The sequence below is a fragment of the Pan troglodytes genome, chromosome 10, assembly GCF_028858775.2.
Source record: "Pan troglodytes isolate AG18354 chromosome 10, NHGRI_mPanTro3-v2.0_pri, whole genome shotgun sequence".
In the NCBI taxonomy this organism is placed as follows: domain Eukaryota; kingdom Metazoa; phylum Chordata; class Mammalia; order Primates; family Hominidae; genus Pan; species Pan troglodytes.
In genome coordinates, this window is record NC_072408.2 from 110,249,410 (window position 1) to 110,263,982 (window position 14,573).

At 35.7% G+C, this 14,573-nt stretch overlaps 1 protein-coding gene across 9 annotated transcripts in view; it reads right to left on the bottom strand.

Annotated features, from left to right (window-relative positions):
• C12H12orf42 (chromosome 12 C12orf42 homolog) overlaps window positions 1-14,573 on the bottom strand; it is a 196,280-nt gene that overhangs the window by 130,454 nt on the left and 51,253 nt on the right. For 3 of the 9 annotated variants that reach the window (XM_063786014.1, XM_063786016.1, XM_016924062.3), the window contains exon 2: window positions 4,884-5,060. The exons of the other annotated variants lie outside the window; for them this stretch is intronic. The gene's annotated coding sequence lies outside the window, so the exon portion shown is untranslated. The remainder of the gene's footprint in view (window positions 1-4,883; window positions 5,061-14,573) is intronic. 9 annotated transcript variants of the gene reach the window in all.

Genomic DNA, 14,573 nt, shown 5'->3' on the forward strand with positions numbered 1-14,573 from the left:
AAAAAGAACAAAGCTGGAGGCATCACACTACCTGACTTCAAACTATACTACAAGGCTACAGTAACCAAAACAGCATGGTACTGGTACAAAAACAGATATATAGACCAATGGAACAGAACAGAGGCCTCAGAAATAATGCCACACATCTACAACCATCTGATCTTTGACAAACCTGACACAAACAAGCAATAGGGAAAGGATTCCCTATTTAATAAATGGTGTTGGGAAAACCAGCTAGCCATATGCAGAAAACTGAAACTGGACCTCTTCCTTACATGTTATACAAAAATTAACTCAAGATGGATTAAACACTTAAACATAAGACCTAAAAATCATGAAAACTCTAGAAAAATAACTTAGGCAATACCATTCAGGACATAGGCATGGGCAAAGACTTCATGACTATAACACTGAAAGTGATGGCAACAAAAGCCAATGGAATCTAATTAAACTAAAGAGCTTCTGCACAGCAAAAGAAACTATCATCAGAGTGAACAGGCAACTTACAGAATGGGAGAAAATTTTTGAAATCTATCCATCTGGCAAAGGGCTAATATCCAGAATCTACAAGGAATTTAAACAAATTGACAAGAAAAACACAAACAACTCCATCAAAAAGTGGGCAAAGGATATGAACAGACACTTATCAAAAGAAGACATCTATGCGGCCAACAATCATATGAAGAAAAGCTCATCATCATTGGTCATTAGAGACATGCAAATCAAAACCACAATGAGATACCATCTCACACCAGTTAGAATGGTGATCATTAAAAAGTCAGGGAACAACAGACACTGGAGAGAATGTAGAGAAAAAGGAACGCTTTTACACTGTTGGTGGGAGTGTAAATTAGTTCAACCATTGTGGAAGACAGTGTGGTGATTCCTCAAGGATCTAGAACCAGAAACATCATTTGACTCAGCAAACCCATTACTGGGTATATACCCAAAGGATTATAAATCGTTCTACTATAAAGACACATGCACACATATGTTTATTGCAGCACTATTCACAATAGCAAAGACTTGGAACAAACCCAAATACCCATCAATGATAGACTGGATAAAGAAAATGTGGTACATATACACCATGGAATCTCACTCAAAACCGCTCAACTACATGGAAACTGAACAACCTGCTCCTGAATGACTACTGGGTACATAATGAAATGAAGGCAGAAATAAAGATGTTCTTTGAAACCAACGAGAACAAAGACACAACATACCAGAATCTCTGGGATGCATTCAAAGCAGTGTGTAGAGGGAAATTTATAGCACTAAATGCCCACAAGAGAAAGCAGGAAAGATCCAAAATTGACACCCTAACATCACAATTAAAAGAACTAGAAAAGCAAGAGCAAACACATTCAAAAGCTAGCAGAAGGCAAGAAATAACTAAAATCAGAGCAGAACTGAAGGAAATAGAGACACAAAAAACCCTTCAAAAAATTAATGAATCCAGGAGCTGGTTTTTTGAAAGGATCAAGAAAATTGATAGACCGCTAGCAAGACTAATAAAGAAAAAAAGAGAGAAGAATCAAATAGACACAATAAAAAATGATAAAGGGGATATCACCACCAATCCCACAGAAATACAAACTACCATCAGAGAATACTACAAACAGCTCTATGCAAATAAACTAGAAGATCTAGAAGAAATGGATAAATTCCTCGACACATACACTCTCCCAAGACTAAACCAGGAAGAAGTTGAATCTCTGAATAGACCAATAACAGGAGCTGAAATTGTGGCAATAATCAATAGTTTACCAACCAAAAAGAGTCCAGGACCAGATGGATTCACAGCCGAATTCTACCAGAGGTACAAGGAGGAACTGGTACCATTCCTTCTGAAACTATTCCAATCAATAGAAAAAGAGGGAATCCTCCCTAACTCATTTTATGAGGTCAGCATCATTCTGATACCAAAGCCGGGCAGAGACACAACCAAAAAAGAGAATTTTAGACCAATATCCTTGATGAACATTGATGCAAAAATCCTCAATAAAATACTGGCAAAACGAATCCAGCAGCACATCAAAAAGCTTATCCACCATGATCAAGTGGGCTTCATCCCTGGGATGCAAGGCTGGTTCAATATACGCAAATCAATAAATGTAATCCAGCATATAAACAGAGCCAAAGACAAAAACCACATGATTATCTCAATAGATGCAGAAAAAGCCTTTGACAAAATTCAACAACCATTCATGCTAAAAACTCTCAATAAATTAGGTATTGATGGGACGTATTTCAAAATAATAAGAGCTATCTATGACAAACCCACAGCCAATATCATACTGAATGGGCAGAAACTGGAAGCATTCCCTTTGAAAATTGGCACAAGACAGGGATGCCCTCTCTCACCACTCCTATTCAACATAGTGTTGGAAGTTCTGGCCAGGGCAATTAGGCAGGAGAAGGAAATAAAGGGTATTCAATTAGGAAAAGAGGAAGTCAAATTGTCCCTGTTTGCAGATGACATGATTGTATATCTAGAAAACCCCATTGTCTCAGCCCAAAATCTCCTTAAGCTGATAAGCAACTTCAGCAAAGTCTCAGGATACAAAATCAATGTACAAAAATCACAAGCATTCTTATACACCAACAACAGACAGAGAGCCAAATCATGAGTGAACTCCCATTCACAATTGCTTCAAAGAGAATAAAATACCTAGGAATCCAACTTACAAGGGATGTGAAGGACCTCTTCAAGGAGAACTACAAACCACTGCTCAAGGAAATAAAAGAGGATACAAACAAATGGAAGAACATTCCATGCTCATGGGTAGGAAGAATCAATATCGTGAAAATGGCCATACTGCCCAAGGTAATTTACAGATTTAATGCCATCCCCATCAAGCTACCAATGACTTTCTTCACAGAATTGGAAAAAACTACTTTAAAGTTCATATGGAACCAAAAAAGAGCCTGCATCGCCAAGGCAATCCTAAGCCAATAGAACAAAGCTGGAGTCATCACACTACCTGACTTCAAACTATACTACAAGGCTACAGTAACCAAAACAGCATGGTACTGGTACCAAAACAGAGATGTAGATCAATGGAACAGAACGGAGTCCTCAGAAATAACGCCGCATATCTACAACTATCTGATCTTTGACAAACCTGAGAAAAACAAGCAATGGGGAAAGGATTCCCTATTTAATAAATGGTGCTTTGAAAACTGGCTAGCCATATGTAGAAAGCTGAAACTGGATCCAGTGTCTGTGCCCTGCCCCCAGAGGTGGAGCCTACAGAGTCAGTGTGGTGATTCCTCAGGGATCTAGAACTAGAAATACCATTTGACCCAGCCATCCCATTACTGGGTATATACCCAAAGGACTATAAATCATGCTGCTATAAAGACACATGCACACGTATGTTTATTGCGGCATTATTCACAATAGCAAAGACTTGGAACCAACCCAAATGTCCAACAATGATAGACTGGATTAAGAAAATGTGGCACATATACACCATGGAATACTATGCAGCCATAAAAAATGATGAGTTCATGTCCTTTGTAGGGACATGGATGAAACTGGAAATCATCATTCTCAGTAAACTATCACAAGAACAAAAAACCAAACACTGCATATTCTCACTCATAGGTGGGAATTGAACAATGAGATCACATGGACACAGGAAGGGGAATATCACACGCTGGGGACTGTGGTGGGGTGGGGGGAGGGGGGAGGGATAGCATTGAGAGATATACCTACTGCTAGATGACGAGTTAGTGGGTGCAGCACACCAGCATGGCACATGTATACATGTGTAACTAACCTGCACAATGTGCACATGTACCCTAAAACTTAAAGTGTAATTAAAAAAAAACAAAATAAAATAAATAAATAAATAAATAAAAGCCTCACAGATACCAAAAAAAAAAGAAACTCCTACTCTGGTACAAGTGGGTACTTCACCATAGACCCCTAACTTCAAGAAAGGAAAATAGAGTCATAAATTTTAAATTAACATTTGTTATTATGCAAATAGTCTTGTTGAGTGTTTTATGTGCACTACAAATCCATGAGATATGTGCTATTAGACCCATTTTGCAGATGAACCAGAACTCAAAGAGGTTATGTGATTTGTCAAGAGTGGCACAGAATTAAAACCCAGATTGGCCTAACTCCATTTCAAATGAGGTACAACACCACACCGTGGCTCCCCTCTTGGAGAATTACAATGTGCAGTAGTTTAGGCCAAGTTCTACAGTGAAAAAAAAAAGTGTTTAAATTCCTTCACCAATCATTTCTCAACCTCTGACCATGGAATCTTTCTTTTACACTTAGCATCTATTAAGTTTGCATATAACCACAGGGTACACAAGAATTGCTTCAAGCTAATAATGGGTGAAATCTTACTATATTTCTGCTATGTTTGAATTTGGGAATATTAACACATGCCATAATTATTTTTAAAAAATAAACTACTTTTCATTTACCTAGCAAACAGTTAACTACCTATGGCCAGCATCATTTTTAATTGATAAGCACCAACTTTACTCTGTCAAAAAGCAAATATTGTTTCCTCCCTAGTTGGACTCCTAAGTATTATATTTTCCAAATAGCCCATGAGGTTTGAGGCACCCTTCCCCAACCCAAGCATATTAGAAAGTTTATTTCCTAGACTACTGGACAGAGAAGGGGGAGGAAATTTACATTTTACCAAATGATCTCATGATTTAATGCCACTGGTAATACTAATACAAGCTCAAGCCTTTTGGCCAAATTTTGCAAAAATGGTTGAAATATTTTTTTCCTGTAGATATAAAACCTTCAAACTGAAACTGATCATTAAAAGGAAAACTAAGCAACAATTTCAAACTGGGCTATTTTAAGAAATGCCTTCCTCACATAACCAAAAATTTCTCACCTCTTCCTGCCCACCATGGGTATTTTTCCACTCATTTCTGAACTCGGATATCTCTGTGGATCTGACACACAGGAGCAGCAGCCTCCAAGGCAGTGAGCAGCACCTAATGGAGTCAGGTTTGAATGACTGAAGCCCACCAAGGGAGAGTCCTCAAAAGCAGCAGTGGTGAGCTGAGGGCTGGGGACAATAGAAAGCAAGCTGTCTTCAAGATGTGCAGAACAACATCCTTTCTCTCTCAGGTCTGGCATCATATTCAGATGAGCAAATGTGAAAACAGGAAATGTGTTCTCAAATAACAGAAACTTCTCTTGAGAAAAGGGGAAGTGTGAATCCAGTTTAAAGAAAACTCAATCATTAAAGACAAATTATTTTCTCTTAGAAATCAAAAATCTAGCCCCAGCATGGTGGCTCATCTCTGTAATCCCAACATTTTGGGAAGTCAAGGCTGAAGTACAGATTGAGGCCAGGCATTCAAGACCAGCCTGGTCAACATAGTGAGACCTCATCTCTACAAAAAAATTTAAAAATTAGCTAGGCTTGGTGGTATGCACCTGTAGTCCCAGCTACTCAGGAGGCTGAAGTGGGAGGATCACTTGAGCCCAGGAGTTTAAAGTTACAGTGAGCTATGATCACACCACTGCACTCCAGCCTGAGTGGCAGAGAAAGACTCCATCTCAAAAATAAATAAGTAAATAAAGTCAAAAATCTGTATCATAACCTTTAAAATGTCCACCAAAATTTTCACATGCAAATTTTCCTCCACTTTTACAACTTTCCCTTTACTGCTGTCAATGTTAACATTTTATATCATCACTTTTATTATGAAATTCCACATTATGAAATCTGACATACATACATTTCTCTAGATATTTATAATGAGATAATGTCAGCAACTAACCATAACCAATGTGCATGCACGGCTGTTATTTCTTCACAAAAGCAAGGAGCGATACGATTGATGATCTCACATCCAATTTTTGGTCTCACAGTCTTACGGGGATGACAGTTCTGTGAACAATGACATTTGCATGCACTGGACAGCACAGATGTGCAAGTCAACAACAGTTTGCTGGTTTGGGTACCTAAGATCTTCGCAGGCTGAAGACAAGGAGGCTTCCCTTGCAAAGCCCTATCGTTGACATTCCAACCTCACAAATGGGGCCTTAGCCTATTCTATCATTGCACCTTCCTGCTGCAATCTAAATCAGCACTCCATTCTGCCAGTTCCCTGTACATCCTGGCATAGCCTCTTTTATTCCCATCCTGATATACCCTGCCTTATCATTTTTTAACAAATCACCAAATCTCAGGGCTTTACGATCAGAACAATGTAGATAATAAAACTCTTAAATTAACAAATAATACATTAAGTGCTTTCTATGTGTCAGACACTGCACTACATGCTTTCCATGTATCATACATAGATCTTTTTAAAAAGAAAAGAGTAAATGAATGAAAGAATATATGTATTAAAGAGTAAAAAAAATTAATTTTTCAAACTGTTTAAAAGGGAAATAACCTTGGAAATTACACATTCTCAATCATTCATTCAACAAATATTTATTTTATTTAATGCCTATTAGACACTAGGTTTTGCCCTACATTCTGAGAACTAAGTAGTAAACAGGGCAGGTGCTCTAAGCAGCTTACAGTCAAATGGAGAAAGTTACCACATGGAAGAAGGGGAAAAAAAGGAACTGAAGTCTTGAGTTTCAGGCTAGTAAGGAGGTGCATGGCTAGTAACTTCTATATATTAGAATAAACTGAAATCAAACAGCACAAGTTTCATCTTTTCAAACACCTACACAGAGAATGTTAATTATTGCTGAATATTTTGTCAAGATAATTTTATTGCTTATCTACGACTAACAAGTGCCAGAAATTTTATGTTGTAGAGAAGAACAACAAAGGCAGAAGAGGAAACTGATACAGAATGAGCCCTCAACCAGTGGCCCAGAACTCTGCCAGATATTTTTATGTTCATTATCTTGGTCAATATCCAGTGACCTTCTAAGCCTGATGTTTCCTCCATGTTGCAAATAAGGAAAATTAGTGCACTCTAGAGTTTAGGTAACTTTTCTGAGACAATCTGCTAGTGGGTGGCAGAGATGAGATTAAATTCCAGGACTCTCACTCCAAACTCCCCATTGGAGACTATTGTGAATGGAAGAGCACAAGCCTCATGTAACCCTCAGCAATTCTGATTTTTGCCATGCCAAAAATATAAATTTTTAGGTGAAATCTCTTCATTTTTTCAATTAGCAATAATTCAAAAAATTAAAAATTCTCTGCAGGTCAAACAAAACATATCTGTAATTAAATGTTGAAGTCATTCATTTGAAACCTCTGCTTGGCAGTGTTTTTCTCCACTGAGTTTAGCCAGCTGAGCAGGGTTGGCACATACCATAAAGGGTAGAAAAAGGCTGTGCAAGAAGTCATGTTGAGTTGAGATCAGACATAAGCTTATTTTCTTCAAGGCATAGAAAGAGAAAGAGACTAAGCACTTTATAGATGATATCAAATTGGATGGGTGACGCTAAGTCCTCGAAACGTGAAACTGAAATTTTAATTAGCTATTTCCAGATTTCATGTTGCACATTTTTTTTAACATTTTAATGTTTCTAAAACCTGTATTTATCATCAATGTCAAATAAAAATTCTTTACCTGTGCCATTTGTCTCCTTTTCTTTGGTTATATATGCCAAAGTTTTATTTTATTGTTTTTTACAAAAATTAATTTTTGGTTTTATGGATCAACTTTGCTGTTTGTTACCCATTTTAATAATTTATGTTATCTTTACTAATTATAATTATTAATGCCAACTTTGTTATTAATTTGCTAGCTTCTTAAGTTGAAAGCTTAGTTCATTTTTATACTATTTGTTGTTTCTAAATAAAATACATGTAAAGGTCTACATTTTTCCCTGAGCCCCACGTGGGATTCATGGGTTTCACAGGTTCTAATACAAAGGGCTTTCTTCTGTTATTTTTTAGTTCTTAGTTTGTAACTTCTAAATAAAAATTTAAAGTAAAATTAGAAGCATTTTAAACATCATTTATTGTATAATTCTGTCATCAATGTGGCTTATATAATATCGACTTTTTGAAATGCATTAAAATATCCTTTCTGTCTAGTATGAGTTAACTTGGTAAAACTTTTCAAGCATATTTTTAAATAATGTTATTCTCCATTTGTATTTGTATTGGCACACAGTCACATGTGTAAGTATGTACCTGCAAATTGTGTTAGTTCTATCTTCTGTGGCCATACTCATGTTTGTCTAATTGATTCATTTGTTTCTGAAAGATGTGTCTTGAAGACTTAACTAGAATTTGAATTAGTTTCTCCATATAAGATTGTACATATACTTGCACAAATAAGCAAGTTCTCTTCTTCTTTATAAGTTTTTGATGTATACATCAAAGTTATGTTGACTATCATACCTTCTTTAGTAATTAATCCTTTTATCAATATCATATTCCCCCTTTCTTTTTTTCTTTAAATGTCTTTTGCATTGAAATCTATTTTACCTTAAATTAATATTGCTATACAAGCTTTGATATATTTCTTCTACTTCTTAAATATATTTTTGATATTTTAAATATAAAATACTTGATTATAAAAGAGAACATATGTAGATATCCATAAGTAATAAACCATAAACATACATGAACCCACAATCCAAAGTATAAAAAAACTGTTACGAATCATGTTGATACTTCCTGTGTACTGCTTGCCAATCTGTACTCATCCCCCATACCGTCTCTCAGGGGTAGACGCTATGTGAGTTTGTTCCTTATCATTCTCTTCTCCCTCAACCTGTGGGATCTGACACCGTCTCCAGGTAGATGATGTCAGAATTGAATTGGAGGAAACCCAGCTGGTGTCCACTGCAGAACTGATTGCTTGTTTGTTGGTGGGGGAAAATCCCACGTTTCGTCTGTGTTGATTGTTGTGGTGTGAGAGCAGAGGAAAAACAGTTTTTTCAACTCAATACCATATAATATCAAATTGTTTCTCCAACTAGTTGTACAAATTTGTACTGATTCTAATTGTTCCATGTCCTCACCAACATTCCATTTACTCTTTTTTGGGTTTTTGGGGGGGTTTTTGGTGTGCCTGCTGCTATCTCATTTTGAATTTAATTTGCATTTCCTTGATTTACTAATGAGAACGAGTATCTTCACTTGCTGACTGGCCATCAGCATAGGTTATTCTGTAAAATGCTTGTGCAAGTCCTTTCCCATTTTCCTGTTGTGGTTTGCTTTTTTTATAAAGAGTTATTTATGTGCCCTAGATATTCTTTCTGGATTATATGTATTGCAAATACTCTCTCCCATTTGGAGCTTTCCAATTATTTTGTTTTCCTTATGATGCTTAAACGAATGGAATCAATTCTTTAAGTACTATACTTATCAAGACCTTTCTTTATAGTTAGTACTCTTTGGGTCTTGTTTTTGAAAATCTTCCCTCATTTAAGGTCATGAAGATGTTCTTCTATATTGTCTTTTATAAATGTTAGAGATTTGTCATTTTTATTTAAGTCTCTTATTGCTCTTGAATTGGTTTTTGTATATGGCAAGAGGCGAAAGTCAACTTCCTTTTTTTCAATGGGATAGCACCATTTACAGATAAGTCCATAGTTTCATCACCAATCTATGGTAATGGTAGTAGTACTAATAACAATAACAATAGCAGCTAACTTTATACACTGTTTACTACATGCCAGTCACAGTTCTAAGCAATTTACATATTATGCCAGCTCTCTAATATGATTTGGTATAAAGAAAAACCTATCAGAGCAACAGCATATTTCTCAGCAGAAACCCTACAAGCTAGAAGGGATTGGGGTCCTATTTTTAGCCTCCTTAAACAAAGCAATTATCAGCAAAGAATTTTGAATCCAGTGAAACTAAGCTTCATAAATGAAAAAAAGATACAGTCTTCCAGACAGACAAATGCTGAGAGAATTCACCAATAACAAGCCAGCACTACAAACCACTAAAAGGAACTCTAAATCTTGAAACAAATCCTTGAAATACACCAAAATAGAACCTCCTTAAAGCATAAATCTCACAGGACCTATATAACAATAACACAATTTTAAAAAAGGTATTCAGGCAACAAATAGCATAATGAATAGAATAGTACCTCACATCTCAATACTTACATTGAATGTAAATAGCCTAAATGCTCCACTTAAAAGATATGGAATGGAAGAAGTGATAAGATTTCATCAACCAAGTTTCTGCTGTCTTCAGGAGACTCAACTAAAACATAAGGACTCACATAAACTTAAGGTAAAGGGGTGGAGAAAGATATCCATGCAAATGGACACCAAAAGTGAGCAGAAGTGGTTATTCTTATATCAGAAAAAACAGACTTTAAAGCAACAACAGTTTAAAAAGACAAAGAGGGACATTATACAATGATAAAAGGACTAGTCCAACAGGAAAATATCACAATCCTAAATACACACGCATGTAACATTGGAGTTCCTAAATTTATAAAACAATTACTACTGGGCCTAAGAAATGAGATAGATGGCAACACAACAATAGTGGGAGACTTTAATACTCCATTGACAGCATTAGACATGTCATCAAGACAGAAAGTCAACAAAGAAACAATGGACTTAAACTATACCCTAGAACAAATGGACTTAACAGATATTTGCAGAACATTCTATGCAACAACTGCAGAATATACATTCTGGTCATCAGCACATGGAACATTCTCCAAGATAGACCATGTGATAGGGCACAAAAAAGTCTCAGTAAATTTAAGAAAATCAAAATTATATAGAGTACTCTCTCAGACCACAGTGGAATAAAATTGGAAATCAACTCCAAAAGGAATCCTCAAAATCATGCTAATGCATAGAAATTAAATAACCTGCTCCTGAATGATCACTGGGTCAACAATGAAATCAAGATGGAAGGTAAGGTAATAAAAGCCATCTATGACAAACCCACAGCCAACATTATACTGAATGAGGAAAAATTGAAAGCATTTCCCCTGAGAATCGGAACAAGACAAGGATTGTCCACTCACCACTTCTATTCAACATAGTACTAGAAGTCCTAGCCAGAGAAATCAGACAACAAAAAGAAATCGAGGGCATCCAAACTGGTAAAAAGGAAGTCAAATTGTCACTGTTTGCTGATGATATAATCATACACCTAGAAAATCCTAAAGAACCATCCAAAAAGCTCTTAAAACTGGCAAATGAATTCAGCAAAATTTCAGAATACAAAATCCATGTACACAAATCAGTAGCTCTGCTATACACCAACAGTGACCAAGCTGAGAATCAAATCAAGAACTCAACCTCTTTTACAATAGCTGCAAAAAAAAATAATAAAATGCTTAGGAATATACCTAATCAAGGAGGTGAAAGACCTGTATAAGGAAAACTACAAAACGCTGCTGAAAAAATCATAGATGACACCAACAAATGGGAGCACATCCCATGCTCATGGATGAGTAGAATCAATATTGTGAAAACGACCATACTGCCAAAAGCAATCACAAATTCAATGCAATTCCCATCAAAATACTACCATCATTCTTCACAGAACTAGAAAAAAAAATATTATAATTCATGTGGAACCAAAAAAGAGCCCACATAGACAAAGCAAGACTAAGCAAAAAGGACAAATCTGGAGGCATCACATTACCCAACTTCAAACTATACTATAATGCCACAGTCACCAAAACAGCATGACTGGTATAAAAATAGGCACACAGACCAATGGAACAGAATAGAAAACCCAGAGATAAAGCCAAATGCTTATAGCCAACTGACCTTCGGCAAAGCAAACAAAAACATAAAGTTGGGAAAGGATACCCTATTCAACAAATGGTGCTGGGATAATTGGCAAGCCACATATAGAAGAATGAAACTGGATCCCCACCTCTTACCTTATACAAAAATCAACTCAAGATGGGTCAAAGACTTAAATCTAAGACCTGAAACCATAAAGATTCTAGAAGACAACATTGGAAAAATCCTTCTAGACATTGGCTTAGACAAAGACTTCATGACCAAGAACGCAAAAGCAAATGCAACAAAAACAAAGATAAATACATGGGGCTTAAACTAGAAAGCTTCTGCAGAGCAAAAGAAATAATCAGCAGAGTTAAGAGAAAACCCACAGTGAGAGAAAATCTTCACAATCCATACATCTGACAAAGGACTAATATCCAGAATCTACAAAGAACTCAAATAAATCAGCAAGAAAACACGATCTCATCAAAATGTGGGATAACGACATGAACAGACAATTCTCAAAAGAAGATATACAATTGGCCAACAAGCATATAGAAAAATGCTCAACATCACTAATGATCAGGGAAATGCAGATCAAAATCACAATGCGATACCACCTCACTCCTGCATGAATGGCCATAATCAAAAAATTAAAAAAAAATAGATGTTGGTGTGGATGTGGTAAAAAGAGAACACTTTTACACTGTTGGTGGGAATGTAAACTATTAATAGTACAACCACAGTATACAACACAGTGTGGAGATTCCTTAAAGAACTAAAAATAGATCTACCATTTGATCCAGCAATCCCACTACTAGGTACCTACCCAGAGGAAAATAAGTAATTATATGAAAAAGATACTTGCACACACATGTTTATAGCAGCACAATTTGCAATTGCAAAAATACAGAAGCAGCCCAAATGCCCATCAATCAATGAGTGGATAAAGAAAATATGATTGATTGATAGATAGATAGATAGATAGATAGATAGATAGATAGACACCATGGAATACTACTCAACCATAAAAAGGAAAAAAATAATGGCATTTGCAGAAACCTGGATGGAATCAGAGACTATTATTCTAAGTGAAGTAACTCAGGAATGGAAAAACCAAACATTGTATGTTCTCAATCATAATTGGGAGCTAAGCTATCAGGACACAAAGGCATAAGAATGATACCATGGACTTTGGGGACTTGGGGGGAAGGTTGGGAGAGGGGTGAGGGATAAAAGACTACACATAGAGTACAGTGTATACCACTTGTGTGATGGATGCACCAAAATCTCAGAAATCACCACTAAAGAACTTATTCATGTAACCAAACACCCCCTGTTCCCCAAAAACATATTGAAATAAAAAATAAATTTAAAAAATAGACATGATAACAATCACTTATTAAGCACTTGAAAAAAATAAGATAATAATATGTTTTGGTGTGTAATACCAGCTCTGTGAGATGTCAAGTTTCCATATTCGTGGCTCTTTCTTCCATTCCATTGGGCTATTTCTCTATAATCATGTTTTAATTGCTACATACTTATAACAATTCTTGATATCTAATAAGGCAATTCTCCCTCCCCTAATTTATTTTTCTTCAGGAGTATCCTGGTCATTCCTGCCTTTTTGTTCTCCCATCTAAACTTTAGAATTTTTTTCTAGTTCCATTTGAAAAAAAAAAAAAAGCATTCACTCAAGTGAAAATGCACAAACTCTAAAATTAATGGGAAGAATGACCATCTTTATAATAGTAAGTCTTCAAATATAAATATATTTTGTTTTTCTACTTTTTAAATTTTATTTAATGTATCTTAATATAAGGTTTTATAATTTTTGCATAAAAGTTATATCTTTTAATTTTTTAGGTTTTGTAAATGATATCTTGTATTATTGAATTTTCTGTTTCTTGCTGTTATATGAACTGGAATTAATTGTATATATTGATTAGGTATTTAGATTAAATATATTAGGTTTAGGTTTTTACCTTAGATTTAGATTTCTACCTTAATCTATTAGTGTGGTAAATGAATTGATTTCTTCATGTTAATCTGCCCTTGCATCCCTAAGATAAACTTAACATGATAGATTTGGTTTACTAGATTTGTGTTTAGGATTTTTGCATCAATGTCCACCAGTGAAATTGCCTATAACTTTCCTTTTCTGCACTGTCCTTTTAATTTTTGATATCAAGATTACGTACTAATTGATTTTCTAATGTTAATCTCCTCTTGCTTTACTGGGATAAACTTGGTGTTCTTGATTTATTTACTAATATTTTGGATCAGTATTTTCTATCAGTGTTCATGAAATTGTTCTATAACTTTTCTCTCATGTTTTCTTTCATTGGTTTTGATATCAAGATTATCCTTCCATGACAAATAATTTGAGGTGAAGGGGCAGTGCATCAGTTATCTATTGATGCATTCACAGCATCGTTCCACAGCAATTCTAAAATCTTACTGAGCAATTGTTGCCAGGTCAACCCCACGGTCTCCCCTAAGAAGGTGTCATTAATTAGACTCCAGTTTTACTCTCCAGGAGTGGCTCCCAATCTGCTGTTCTTCATGGTTTTTTGCTCCACCCACTGGTTCTACCATGAATCTTGGCTCTGTCCTTTGAGATGTGATTCCTTTTACATCACAGCCTAGGTTTCTTGAAATAGAAGTAGATTGCACTGGCAGCTGAGTAAGTTTCTCAGCCTGCTTTCAGTCCATAGAAAGTTGGGGGCCCAAAGGCAATTTTGGAATTTTACCAATCTCAGACTATTCAATTTCAGGTTGATAAAGCTTTTTCCATACAACTCACTTAAGAACTTCCTGGACCTTTTATACATCTGATTCCATTTAAATGTATTTGCTGAAAGTTATACGCACAGTTGTTTTCAAGACATCTCCCTCTTCCTCTCTCTATATCATT